A 15288-nucleotide genomic window follows, 5' to 3' on the forward strand; every position below is an offset into this window, starting at 1 on the left:
CCGCTCCTGCTACACATAGGGTCCTGGTCGCTCGCTGAGCTGCCTGAGCCTGCTGCAGACCACCAAACTGCCTAGGGAAAAAATAACAGCTCGTTACCGACTCTTAGTCTCGCTCTAGACCAAGCACAAATATCCCCTTCACACTGAGCGTGCACACCAGCTCTGAAACACTTAAGCCTCCCTCCTTCCCTGCTCACTTCTCCTCTGACTCTCCAGCCGCAGTGGCACAGTCGGACAGGAGCTCGAGTGCATACACACTAGATAGAGAGTTCCACATCTGCGAAGTGTACTTATCATCACGCGACCTCAGCGGACCTCCACCCAGCCCAATCAGCCAGGCGTGATTGCGCACCGCCACCAGTGCGTGAGCATCCCACTGGACAACAACCAACCAGCTCCTGTCCATGGAGCGCAGGGGCTTAGGATAATGCCTCAGGTTCCTGAGGGTCATTGCGTCCTACGCCCTTACTACGCAACCCGGCGAAGAAGTCTCCTTGATAAGCTCTGGACTCTCAGAGGACAGCACTAGCCAGCGACTGTGACTCTAACAGACTCATCGATCGAACCGTGAACCCCGCACACTACTGATGACCCCGCACGAGCTGTACTGGGGATGCCATCCATCGCACCTGTCGAACATAGCAGACATTAGCGCCTTGCAGGTGATAACAGGACGGTCCATCGCGCCGGTTCCTAGCTGCACCCCTCACCTGAACCTTACTAAGGTAACTGCTAACGAACCTCTTGATACCTTTCCCCAAACCCATCGCGTGTAGCTAGCATACTGAACGAGTACCCGACCTAGCTACTCACAGTGAGTCGCGACGCAAGCTGCGCAACTGTGTCAGGACGCACAGTCTCGAGACCTAGTATCGCGATCCGCTGGAACGTGGAGTGATACTCATCCAGAATCTGCCTCTAGGGCTTCGGACCGAAACAAATAGAGGCCCTTACATACTCACTTCCTCTGCCGTCCCACTCACATGCCCAGACAGAGGCTGAACGAACTTCAGTATTCGAACCACCCCAAGATCTGCCCCCGCAGCGCCAGCCGCCTAACACAGCACACGTCCAGCCGCTCTGCTATCACATCCTCGATGCTGACGAACAGCACACAAGCCGCTCGGACGAGCATCTTACACTGTGTGCAACAACAGACCGTACTCTTCAACTCATCATCTGCTGAGTCACGCGTGTGACTGACCAACTCTCAAAGCACTGCAAGACTCTATATCCAATCCATCCTTCTTGTACGCCAAACCCAGACGTGGCGTCACGGTCAATCTCCACACCATCTACGCCTGATATTCCTGCTCATCGTCTCTCACTCCGTCAGAATCAACTAACCACACCACTCGGCGACTCGAAGCCCCACTTCATGCTTCTTGCCCTGATTCCACACTTGCGGGCTTATTGAGTTCTAGCATGGACGACTGCCTTCCCACTCTGCATGTGCGTCCTACAGTATCCAAGCAGCATCAGATCTCAGCCCCTGCCACAACCCCCATCTATTACCTACATGCAGGAGGCGTGCGAAGTCGCCAGTCATCATCACGACCTGAAGACCCTTCTGGGTGCGCCCTCCACGTAGAAAACGAGCCTCAGGAAGCCTCCCACGCAGCCAATCCAGTGGGGTGGACGCCTGCGGTACATGGCTATTCATATGCCGGCCGATGAGCTCATCAGGGCGCAGTGGCAGAAGGATTGGGCGGGATCCATCTTGGCAGCTGCACAACCTCACTCGAGATAAGCTTATCAAACCGCAGCCTCAACGATAGGGATCCACAAGGGGCCTCCAGCTGGCTGGCGTTACCGGCACGCTCCTGCCTGCCACTCTTTCTACCCCCAAAAGACGAAGAAAGCTGGCCTTTACACCCTTGCGGCCAGAATCCCAGCCAGGGCCCATCCTTATGCTTGACCTCACAAGGGCTGATCGTGCGTTCCCACCAGAAGCCAGCACCGCAACGATTTGCACTCAAGCCAGTTCCTCGCTCAGCATAGGTTAGTCAACGCCGATCGTGACAGAGAGGGAACAGGCCCGTGGACAGGGAATATTCTCATATCCATCTCTCTGCCACTGGCCCCATCACAGAGAGCCCCTGTGATAGACCATAAGACAATGCAGCAGCGCATAATACATCTCCACTAAGACAATCCACGGCCATCCTTCCACGTTAACCACTCTCCGCACGTAGCTAAATTCTGATGAAATACTACCAGGCTAGACGACACGCTACACGTACCACACTCTGTCCTCTCATCTTTGATGTCGACCACAGCATACGTCACGGAGTCTCCACCCTCCATCTTCAAGTAAAGACCTCTGTTTCTTCCCTCACCGCTCAAGCTGGCTGTTAAAGCCAGATACCATAGAGTCGACCACTGGATAGGCTCTCTAGGAATGCCTGCGCTAGCTGCAAGAGACAGAACGTTCTGCGCTCTGCACTCATGTGTGCGGAATCAAATTTCAATGCCAGTCGCAGGCAAGTCCTATCTCGCTAATGGCACATCTCCTATCTGATCGCGATCTCATTCAGCACCACTGAAGCAGCGTAACGGAGTCGAGCGCTCTCGATCTACGCGTTCTTTAATAATATCAAACAACGACACCTGATGAAGCCTCACTAATTCGTCGTACGACAATGTCGATCTTTTCAGCGGCGACCACGACGTGAGCACTATTGCACCCTGGTCGCGCATACGTCGATAAGGGCCACATAGCAGCTCCAGTTCTCGGTCAGAACTGCTGAGCACAGCCAGGCGACCTTCAGACCGCAACAACGACTCAACGCCAACCATGGAAATGTTCCAATATGCGAACATGACGTGGCGGTTGCCTTAAGCCCGCGGCAGCGCATAGTAAGGATTACATCAACGAACGAGCTGCGCGACTAAATTTAGTATATAGAGTGCTTGTAAGCAAGCTGCAGTATGAACACAGTACAAGCCTCAAAGCTAACTTCTTCGACCGAATCATTTATAATTAATAATAAGTCTTTGAACTCCACACATGACAGCAAACTCAATGTCGACCCTCGCGTACGTCGCTATTATGGGAATTGGCTAGAGGCGACTCCAGAACACAGCATACCACCCTGACGCACAGGCATATCTCGTGAATCCTCTGCTCAGGAATCGAACGCTCTCAGACCTATCCCTCCAGGCATCGGATACAAATCTGACGTGCACGTACGATAGTGCGTGTCGCAAGAAACAGCTGAGTACCGCCACAAGCTGCATATTAATACCGCGACGGATCTATCATATGTCTCACGGCACGCATTCCGGTGACTCGAGCGTCTTGATGAAGTCACACAGCGCGCACATACCCCTCTCTCTACCATCTCACTCTTCATCACCGGCCTCAGACCGTATGCTGCTATAGCCTTTCTCATCTGTGAGAGAACTGACGCCATCGACGCGCGTCCGTCCATAAGAATCAGACATCAGCCATGACTCGTTCGATGACTTTCACTCACACTGTCTCCCGTCCCATAACTGCGATGTCAGCCGACGTGCACGTGACAAAAGAGGCACGACCAGCATACCCATACGCATACTCTGCCCAGCTGCCGTGTCACTTCCTGCGAGTGTCGCAGCCTCGCCATCCTGACAGAGCGTCACAGTAACCACTCAACTCAGAGGACAGCTCGATCCAACAACTGAAATAACGTATCACACTTCACCTATCGTCACAGAACAGTCCAGCCAAGACATTATGCGCCATAATATACACACGAGCTACACGCTGCTGACACTGTACCCTCCACTAGCTCCAAACGGCCTCCATCACAAACATCACGAACCACTACCATCTGATACCACAGCCGTCGACAATCAGCCAGTCCATCGGCACCCATATCACGGCCGCGCAACGCACATCCACACAATGTCTCCCATTCCTGCGCGACCTCGAACCCGACACGGATCCACAGCGCGTGTGAATATGACGGCGTCGAAGTCAGCATCATACACGTTCCACTGATTGGCTTGTATTCTCCAGAGTCACACTCCTGCTCCTCCAACGCGGATCAGTCCGCCTTCCTACAGAGACAGAAACACGGGGACAGTCATGCAATGCATATCGTCCTCAGAAAACGCACGACTACCTAATGTCGCATCTCTCAGGGAGCTGCTGGTCTTCCAAGTCGAGACTACTCAATCCCCTATCACCTAGCCCACCTGCGCCCCTCTCTCACCCCTACCCATCCTCCCATCAAACGTACTTCTTATCAAATAGCCGACACGCTGCCTCTGCTCCCATCGCATTGCACCCGTGACCTTCTCTAGACCCCCCTACTAACACAGTCACGTCGTTCGAGACCACTACACGCACCTCACCAGAATCTCACTTCATATTGAGACTGTATGTAACCAAGTACCAGTCCCCGATCGCTTCAACTTCAGCCCCTGATCTATTCTGATCCTTTCCAGATGTCACCACGTCCACGTTGACTATTTGTCCCTCTCCACGATGGAATTACTCCTGCTATCAACAGCTAACTCCACCGCGTGCATATCAGATACGCTCAACTAATTGCCGTACACGGATACAGTCTGCCCTCAAACGCGAATATAGCCTACACTGTCTTCCGTCCAGCGGTTTTCGTACATTGTTCTATCGTAGTTATCTTCGACCGAAGACGAAGCGTAAGATTAATACAATAGCTCCTGAAGAGCTACGACTCCATGATAAGCATCCGCAATCTGACTCAGTCTCTACTTTCCTCTGTGATTACACACCATCCTATATGATCGTATGCCTCCTCTCATCTAGCCACACTCGATGCGCGTGATCTCCTCGTATCAACATGCCCTACTCGCCAACGCCTACCTGGCCCTCGAACTCACAGTAGCAGGAACACGACTTACTACACTCTCTAAACATGAACTACCAGCGCCGCATCTCTTCTCCCTCGACGTCCTCTGTGACCTCCTTATGGATGCGCCGACCCCAGTCTGCCTCTGCGTAAGCCAATCATATACACTATCTGTCGATTACTCGACGAATCATCGTCGCAACCGTCTGATATTCACTAGGCCACTGAGCACGCATGCATCTACCCCCAGCTGAGAATGCCAGCCGCAGCTCTGATAATCATCATAACCTACCACGTGACTAGTTTCGACCGTTATCGCTGATCAACACATCCACTATCAAATCCTCATTCGGATCAAGACATCGTCGTACATCTCTTCTACTACTCAGCGCACCTCGGCGTGCTTCGCATGGCCATGACAACGATTTAGAGATGTCTCGTCGGTAGCAAGATCAGTATCATCGACACGCCGCGTCGTTAGCCATCATACCCTGACCGACCTTGATATGACCCTATCATGCAGATCGAACTACGCACTTCGGTCATGTGATCTCAACAATCAAAAATTTCTGGGCCTCCATGTCTCCTCCACCTACCTCTACCTCAATACCAGCGGCCAACTATGGCAAGCATTAAAAAAGTTTGTATGTCGTTGTGCAAGATGCCCATAAACGACCATAACGCAAATGCTTCTATCGATTCGGCCTAACTCTGCATGGCACCTGCCGTCCACACAGCCCTACCCACATGCTCACAACCATCACTCAGTCTAATGGACAATCACTCTCAGCCGTCTCTTTGGTGCCACTAGCCTGTCGCGCGATCGATCTTACAACGTCGTTACTTCGGCGAGCATTTCGCTGCCCGACGCCAAATACCCTTTCCCCCTCCCTCAGCATCCTCCGCTCCCTGCTATCCTCCCCTCTTTCTGTCCCTTCCCTCCCTCCCCTTCCCCTCTTGTTACACAAAGCCTCACTGTGGATCCCAGCCTGGCCTTTAAAGTCCTTTTCGCCTCCTCTGCCTGAAGACAGCCTGTGCCATCCTAGTCAGCATTCAAGCAACCCCACTCTTCCAATGTAACAGGAAATAACCATCAGACGTAGAGGGGCAGGCGCTTAGCGAGCGACAGCGACCAGGGCACCTGCCAACGAAATTCAGACTGTGCCTGGGAGACCTTCAGCAAAGGATCTGTATTTCTAACACAATCTCAACTGCGCTAGACACAAAGAGATATCAACCAAGAACACAACAACAACAAAGCAAGTTCTATAAGGCTCGCCTCGAGGGGATCCCTATCTCTCAGCGATCCTCCCCCATCCAGCTATATTCGCGAGCATCCAACATGTATCGTAACTCAATCGCACGCGGTGGATCCACTTCCCCATTGCAGGTGCCGTAACCGAATAAGCATGCGAGCTCTTGCAACTACGACTACGCGACTACCCTCATATACGAAGGCATATTATGCAGGTCTCTTATGACGACTGCAATCACGCATTTTCCCTCACATGTGCAGAGACAGCTGGGAATTGAACGAACCCGTACACAGAACAGGTATGCACCTGTCGCAGGCGACCTCCTCTTGCTGACTTCAGCTATCTCTACTGTGTCATACATAGCAGCTACCCTAGTCCTACTTTTCTTAACACATGGCCACATACTGGCGACACTGTGGATGCTCATCTGTACGTCTCTGTCTAATTAGCAGCATATCGCGCATCGTCACAATGCGATCATCCGCAGATTGACTGAAGCAAGTACTCCACTCAGAAATTTTATCCTCCACTACAGACACGCACAGACTCTTCATGCGTGAACGCATCAGGCGGCTGGGCAGGAGGCACACTGAGAGCAGAAGGAATCTTATTGCCAGGATCTTAGCTACACCCTCACTTCTACTTTCATAGATTGCCTCAGATATTCTCCAAAACAGCAAGGTTTTAAAAATGACAGTTGAGCGCAGTATACAGGGACTAGCATTTTCATGCTCTATTATACGATGCTCATTGGAATCCTAGACACATGTCCCTAGTCTATCACTCACACTCTGCTCGCACTCTCATATGTCTGACTACACATCCTCGCTACCACACTGCCTAAGCGACTATCTCAAGACTCAGAATAGGTGCTACCCAAGCATGAAGAAGGGCCCAGCCCAGGAGAGAGGCATGTGGCAGTGGAAGCTCTATTTTTCTGTTCCAAAGGAGCTGATGGCTCGGGGCAGGCACAAGGTTTGACAGGTGTGTGTGGAGTCTGAACAAGCTCATGGCCAGAATCTGGCGGCGACGTCCTTCAGGTCAAGGGAGTTCGCACAACACGCTCAGAGCTGTCGGGGCCACTCGCTTGAAGCGACATGGGTCCAACCAAGGCCCAGGGTGTGGATGGCACCAAAGTCATCGCAGCCAGGGCTTCAGCCTTCTGCTCTGCAAGAATTCCAGATTGAGGGAAATGTCCCAGAGGGGCAGCGTTTCACCTCAATTTAGAAATAGAATCCTGGCCCCACAGCAGGTGGCTACTTTGGTTTGGAGCAGGACTCAAAGCTGTCCTGGTAATCGCCTCACCACAGCAGGAGAAGTTAATGCCATCGTTTCAAATTGGGAAGGCAGGACAGACCCACAAAATCCTCAACCTGCAAGGCTAGGCAAGGCCCATCATCAGGGCGAGAAAAGGAGGCTAGGATATCTCTCTAAGATTCCTGGGGCGTAACCATCCCTCAGCCTGCGAGACAGGGATTGCAGTACCCCACCCACATGCTGAGGGTACAGCAGATCAGAATCACAGAACTCATGCCTTTCAGCCTTCTGAGCCAGGGGGCCTGTCTCTATCTGCTGGAGGATACCCAAGCCTGGGCCATCTCCCAGTGCCTTTAGCTTTGGAGAGATAGGATGGGGAAACTGACTTAGTGGAATAAGCAGCCCGCTTGGTGACATATCCACAACCCTGTTGGGGTTCCAGAGAAGAAGTGACCAAGGCCACACAGTAGGGCTAGTCCTCTGGAACTTCCCTCGGTTCCTCTTCATCGTCTCCCTCTCTCCTTGCCCCAGTCCCTTCCGTGAGTCACCCCGCAGTGCAGCAAGATGCCATCCCTGAACGGACTTAGCACTCAACAGGCAGCTGGCGATTCTGCTCTGACGTGTTAGCGAACATCTTCCATTTCATTGCCAAGTCCTGGCTACAGCGGTGCTACCTCGCCGATCTCCTCTCCATCTTCTCTTCCTCCATACACCCCGCATGTGTGTCCGTTGTGCTTCCCCGATAACATATGTGAGCACATTGCACCACGCGCGGCAGCGGGAGGAAATGAACAGGACCCTGGACCCTTTCCAGCTCCTTCTTTCAGCCCTCGTGGAGCACCCAAGGCTGGTTACTACAGTCATCCTCTGCTTCAAGACTTATGCATGTCTCTCAGCAGCGCACTGCACCGCGGCGAGCAGACTACAGCAACTCTCTCGCAGGCCATCTTCCATACTGCGACGTAGACCATCAGCAACCCCAAGTCGCGTGCATCTACATACGCACTTCGTCGCACATATCTCTGGTGCGCTCATCCCTCCGATGCAGCGCTGACACGATATCACCCTATCGAACACTCCTCCCACTAGCACTCACAATGACACTCGCTGTCACCTTGACAATCATACTCGAGTGCTAAGCTCTCGTCACCGCATGGAGAAGCCATCGCCCTGACTTATACACCAGAGTCCTCTACACACAGACTCAGACTAAGGCCTCGTGCTCTGCCATCCATCATAACACACAGATCTGAGTGACTGTCGTGGCGCGACCCGATAGCTTGCATCACCTCTTAGACTCATCAGCCTCCGACTTGACGTAGCGATTGCCTCTACGCTCACTGGTATGTACATCGCTCAGGCGCTTATCTTCAACGCCCTACGCATCACGGCGCGCTACTCGATCACGCCCTCTCCCCCTCAGCACAGCGCCTCAAGATTCGCTCTCTGCACCATCACGCACACATATACATATAAGTTCACCTCTCAGCCTGGCCCACATACTCCGTAAAGTCTCTCCGTCACACTAGTAATCATCATGACTACTTTACAATAACCCAATGGCGCTGATCTCTTTCATCTTCTGTACGACTATCTCGCTTGACAGAGACGGCATCGTCTCTACTATGCTGATTCCTGCGTCATGAAGCATATGCGACCCACTCGTGCTCTCAATACAGTGGCCCTAAGCAACCTCGCTCTAGAGACAACATGAGAGCGCAGCTCTTAAGCATGCGCGGAATATAAGAGTGCTCTGCTCCTGATAACATCCTCTGCGCTGACGTATACTCTCCGCTCTCTGCTCATCAACTTCTACCTACTGACGTCTCGAGGTAGTACGCAAATACAGGATGATGAGCGTACCGCCTTATGATCTTCGTAATTGGCAATCATGTAAGCTCCTCAGATCTATCTCATTCATCTGCATCGTCGCTCAAGATTATCGACACTCTCGGTGCGAGCGATAAAGTCTGAAGGCGGCTAACATGCATGTGCAGCCTGGGGTCGTGCGTCTCAGCTGTCATCCAATCTGAATATCTTATAACCGAGGCCGAACAATTTAGGGCCAGCAACGGTCCCTGCCTCTGGCTACCACCTGGCCGAGATTGTTCCTTCATCCTGCAGACGGGCCACACACCTCTGACGAACGCAACCTGGTCTCCCGGCCTGCTTCCCGACCCATTCCTGCGCGCCCAGGCACTTCACCCCTCGGCCATGGTTCAGGTTAGCGCGACAGCTGACGCGGAGGGACACTCGGGCTGCGGACCACCAAGCGCGGGTGCTGCGGCACCAACCGCGCGGCGCGAACTGTATAGCCCAGTGCCGGCGGGGCCCCGGGCGGGGCGAGCGGGACACTCCCGGCGCAGTCAGTCCGTAGACCAAAGACGGCCCACGCTCCGTGGATCGCCCCGCTGAGCGGTCACCGAGCACGGGCATGTGCGACTCTCCAGGTAACAACGACCCCTGACGACGCCGGCCATCAGACATACATCTACTCTCAATCTCCTCAGCGATCACCTCGAGAGATCGCTCCTTCAGGGCCACTAAACAAGCACAGATGTGAATCACAGGTCCCATAGACACCATACTCCTCTCTACGTCACTGACATACACTCAAGTTCATCCTCACCTGTGCTCCAACCAAACACACCTCCTCCATCCCAACCTCAGCTGAGACGTCACTTCCAGACTTCACGCTGCGCGTGCGCTCACAGCATCCACTCGACACACAACTCAGGCACTAGCTATCCATACACTACACACATCTACGGCTACCTCCTAACACACAGTCAGCGTCCGGTCCAGCGACCACTGACCACCACTCCAGCTCTAGCAAGGCACAGCACAAACGTTAGCATAATCGCGATTCCTCGTATGCCAGTAAAATGCATGCCTTCCCATCACGACGACTAAGCATCCATCCAATACGCTAATAATAGCAGTCTTAGCGACACGCGTCAGAGTATCTATCACACCATCACATCTGATCGAACGACTTAACATCACGACACTTGAGAGCGTGCATCTCATACTCGAGCACTCTCGGACGTTCATGTGAACGACTCTACACGTACATGACAGACTATGACGCTGTTCCTTGTTCCGCCACCAGCCCACACCCATAGCCCATCAATACCATCGCCATACAAGAGGATCTGGACTCATGGGGGACTTTATAGACTCTTGGCTCAGACCGGGTAAGGCGCAATACTCGTACTGGCTGTGAACACGCACGAACACACACCCATGACTCCTCGTCCTATCCCACCTAGGTCTCACTCATATCCAGTTACACAACTTCCCCCAGCCGCCCTATCCTCACCATCTTATGCTCCACTCCCGACACCATCCTCACGTCACAAGCTGCTCTGCAAGATTATCCCTTCGTTCTGACTCTACTCTGCTTGCCTTCCTACCCTCTCCCTCCTGCGTCGTTCACCCTTCCTTATGACTCGCCATACGATCAATCTTCAGCCCCTCAACACAGCGAGGCTGTCGAACTCATCACGGCTCACAGCCAGCACACTGAACTCCACAGCTTCCAGGCGTGAGGAGCTCGGTATACGTCCTCTGACTTCCCACAGACCAGCTCCCATCCTGGCTCCTCTTACCACCACGAAGCTTGAGTGGGGGCTTCCTGGAGAGGAACGGGCCTGTGGGTCCCCCACTAGCTCTTTTTCTTTGCATGACTCGCCGCTTTGGGCCGAGAGGACACCCTGAGGATCTATTTGAATGTCACTTGGGATGCCAGGACTAACCCACACAGTTTCTGGGGGCCCTGGGGTCACCCCACATTATGCTTGTTGTTATGGAATTGCTCCCCATGGCTGGTGAAGGATCAGAGGGAAGAGCTGATGAGTGACGGCCAGCTAAGAGGCTACCCCTGAGTGCCCATGCTGGTCCTGACAGCTAGGGGCTCATGAAGGTAGCTCAGCTCTGGGGGCTTCCATTCTGTCCTGTGAAGAGCAAGGACAAGAATTCATTCCTCACGAGTTTGAATGGGGCGTAGTCAAAATGCTCAACACATAAGGACTCTTGAGCCCAGGCTGGCCTAAGGGCCAGGTGTCCCCAGGGTATCAGTCCTGACATCAGAAGGATAGAGACACTTCTGCTGACCTTTCCCATTCCAGGAGGGCACATTCTTCCCTCCTCTGCCGCCACCCTAAGTGCCTCAGAAGACAGGAATGCTGGGAAGTTGTCCAGCAGCCCCTTACTGCTGCTGCCGTAGGGCTCACAACCAGCCCCCTGTGGCTGATGTGGAGGCCCATCACTCTTGCCACCACAGTGTCCCTATTATTATGGTGGCAGCCCATCCTCCTGAAGTCCCGTCTGGGTTCCCCCAACAGGGGTGTGGCTTGGGCTTCCCTTAATCATTGTATCTCAGTTTCCCACCTGTAAGGTGGAAGGAAGCATTGCGTCACCATGAAGCGTTTGAGAGGTCCGTGTGGGCTCAGACATGGACAGGACTGGTAGGTACAGCGGTTAGCAGTGACTCACTGAGCAGATTGTGGGAGGACCCCCCCCCATCAGTTATTCCCGGTGCCTGCAAGGGACCCAGCACGAAATTTTGCAGACTTGCCCCGCACCCAGTGGCCAGCCCTGCATCCTTTCTCTGTCTCTTTCCACAGAACTGTGGCTACATGGGTGACTCAGGGCCTTGAACCATAACAGGGCTGGTCAGTCAAATCCGGGCTGGCTTCAGGGAAGGTGGCAGGCAGGGGCCAGGGCAGAGCTGGTCCCAGAGACTGTTCCCAGTCCTGTCACCAGGGTCCCTTGTCTCTCTCTCTGAGCTCTGGTTCTTCCCTCTGTGAAACGGATGGGTCCCCAGCTTGGGGATTAGATATTGTCTGCCTGGTGTTGGTCACATACACACATAGAACCAGTAAGCGTCACCAACGACTCCCTTATGAAGATACTCCTTACAAAGTAGGGCTCCCCGGGGATGGGAAGCAGGTCACAAATGCCCAACCCTGTTTGCTGGCAGTGCTCCAAAGGGCTCCCTGTCCCCCAGAGACTCTGTGTGCCTGGGTCAGAGTGCTGAGTCTTACAGTCCTCAGAACTGGGACTCTCATCTTGAAGGGATGACCGGGTCTCACGGTGTGACAAAGGTGAGCTTGGGATACTTGACTCTTCCATGTATGGTCATGTATCCTCTGGAAGCCTCGCTATGTGCCTTTTGTCATTTGTGAAATGAGGTAACAGAGGCCCAAGGGGGAAATGGCATGCCTGACTTCACATAGTCAAGTGCTTTAGCTAAAAGACAGGCTGACTGTTCTAGGACTCGGGTCAGCTTCGACTCCACCAGGCCCAGGGAAGCCCTCGGGGGCCTGTATCTGTCCAGTCCCACAGCCCGCAGCAAGGGAGGCCCTCAGGGCTGCGGCTCATGCATCTGACCTATGGTCTGTCATTTGCTGTGGGAGTCCAAAATGTCTGTGACCTTACAGAAAAAAGGGACGAGTTGGGAAAAACTGAAGAAGGAAAGGCATAGGGGAAGATTAAAGTCAGAGATTGAGCAAACCTGAGGTCACACAGCATGACTGGGCTCCCAGACATTGTCTGTTCCCATAGGGCAAAGGTCCTTGGGCCAGAGCTGACCCTGCGCTGCATGAAAGGGTGGGACAAGGATGGGGTACTAGCAGGCTAGTCCCTCTTCTAGCAGCTGTGACTAACAGGGATGAGCAGTATCTGGTATGAGGCACCCAGGGCAGCCGGGCCACTCCCCTGAGCTGAGCTGATGGTGCGGTGGGGCCATTAGCATGGGGGATGTGTGGAAATGTCATGGGGTGGACAGACCCTGCAAGCCTTTGGAGAGGACGGCATGTCTAGGCTGCAGGGGGGTGAAGGGTGGAGAACAGCGGTGCTCTGACTGGAAGGCCACCAGCACTCCATCCTGAGGCCAATGTTGAATGTCTTTGTCTACGCCCTTCCAGCACCGGGGTTACATATAGGTCTTTACCACGGCATCCAGCTTTGACGTAATGCTCCGGTCCTAGTGCTTGCCCGGCAGATACCGTACCCCCTGAGATACCCTTCCAGCCTTCCTGTCTTCGCTTTTCTCCTGTTCCTGTGATAAAATCCTCTGGCAAGAGCAGGTTAGGAGGAGAAGGGCTTACCTTAGCTCGCAGGTCAACGTCAGAATCCATCATTTCGGAGGAAGTTTGGGGTCAGCAGCTTGAAGCAGCTAACCATATTACATCTACAGCCAGGAAGAAGGAGAGGTGAACGCATGCCACTGTCTGCCCAACCCCTTCACACGGTTCAGAGTCTCAGTCAAGGAATGGTGCTTCCCACAGTGGGCAGGTCTTCTCATATCAATTGACTATGGCAATTAAGGTACTTCCCCAGAGGCATGCCCAGAGGTCCATCTCCCCGTGATTACAGATTCTGTCTAATGACAATTAGCAGTAACTGGCCTGCAGGTCCGTTTAAGTATACCACTAGCAACGTCACAGCCCAGCAACGTCACTCAGGCTAGGTCCAGGTTCAGCTCTGCCAGCTACTTTTGTTGTGGTCCTGGGTGTGTCTCACAGGGTCATCAGGCTTGGGAGAAGCAATTCAACAATGCCAGCAGGATTTTCTCACAGGGATGTCCACTCAGGTGCAGCTGGGATCTTGGCTCAGACGGCAAAGAATTCCAGGAGCAACCAGAATGAAGCCAAGTTGGGGTTTATTAAGAAAAGGACTGGCGGCAGCGGGGAGCCGGGCAGTGGTGGCGCACACCTTTAATCCTAGCACTTAGGAAGCAGAGTCAGGCAGATCTCTGTGAGTTCGAGACCAGTGTGGTCTACAGAGTTCCAGGACAGTCAGGGCTACAAAGAGAAATCCTGTCTCAAAAGAAAAAGAAGAAGAAGGAGAAGGAGGAGGAGGAGGAGAAGAAGAAGAAGAACAACAACAACAACAATAATAACAACAACAACAATAAAAGAGGAATTTGTATCTGAATGTCTTAGGTATAACTATATGGAAAAACTGAAGGCCAACCTGAGTTACATGAAACCCTGTCTCTAAAAAAAAAAAGCAAGAAAAATAGACATTTAAAAAATTATAAATACAGTCATAACCATGTCTGTGAGCATCGTAGAAACACACAGATTTACAGAAGGCAGTGTGATTAGGTCACACTGTGTTCTGGCTGGTTCGTTGGCCGTTTTAACAATTGCGTTCGAGGTATCACCAGAAAGGGGTACCTCTTTTTTGCCTCTATGCAGGCAATCTTCACAGCTGTCAGTTTGGAAGAAATACTGATTCCAGCCAGTGACAGACTGAAATCACACCTGCATCCCTCCTCGTGGCCGCCTAACTTTCCCTGTATTCTCTCCAGCCTCAACTACTCCGAACCTCAGTTTCCTCCTCTGTAAGGTGGGCAGTGACAAGAGGACCGAACTCACAGGCTTTTGAGTCTACCACCATACTTGGTAGGCCGTGAGCACTCACAGAAGAGGCTGATTATTGGGAAAAAGAAAGACGAGAGTACTGAGACTAGGAACTCAGGATTGCATGTGGGTAAACGAACCAGCCACCACGACCAACCTGGGGCCACCGAGCTGTGCCTAGATGACGCCAGGACAGGCAGATCCTTGGAGACAGAGTGGATCTTTACCACCAAAAGCCAAGGGATGATGGGTAATGACTGAGGGATTTCTTCGGGCACATAAAGAAAGTATTATAAAATTAGAGTGTGGTGGATGCTGCCCAAACCTGTGAATCTGCCAAAACCACCTTAAATGGATGGCTTTTTTCTTATGTGTGATTTGGAGCTAATAATACACACATAACGACAGGATGTGAGGGAACTGGTGGTGGATGACTACAAACAAAAGCAGAAAGCCAGACCTAAGCTCGGAAGCCTGGACAAGCGCAGACACACACAGTGCATATCTGGGCAGCAGTGTGCAGGAGTTTTCAGACCTGAAGTGTGAAGCTCCTCTCACACCCCTCGGCCTTCTTAAAGTTAC

The sequence above is a fragment of the Peromyscus leucopus genome, chromosome 4 (assembly GCF_004664715.2).
Source record: "Peromyscus leucopus breed LL Stock chromosome 4, UCI_PerLeu_2.1, whole genome shotgun sequence".
Classification (NCBI taxonomy): domain Eukaryota; kingdom Metazoa; phylum Chordata; class Mammalia; order Rodentia; family Cricetidae; genus Peromyscus; species Peromyscus leucopus.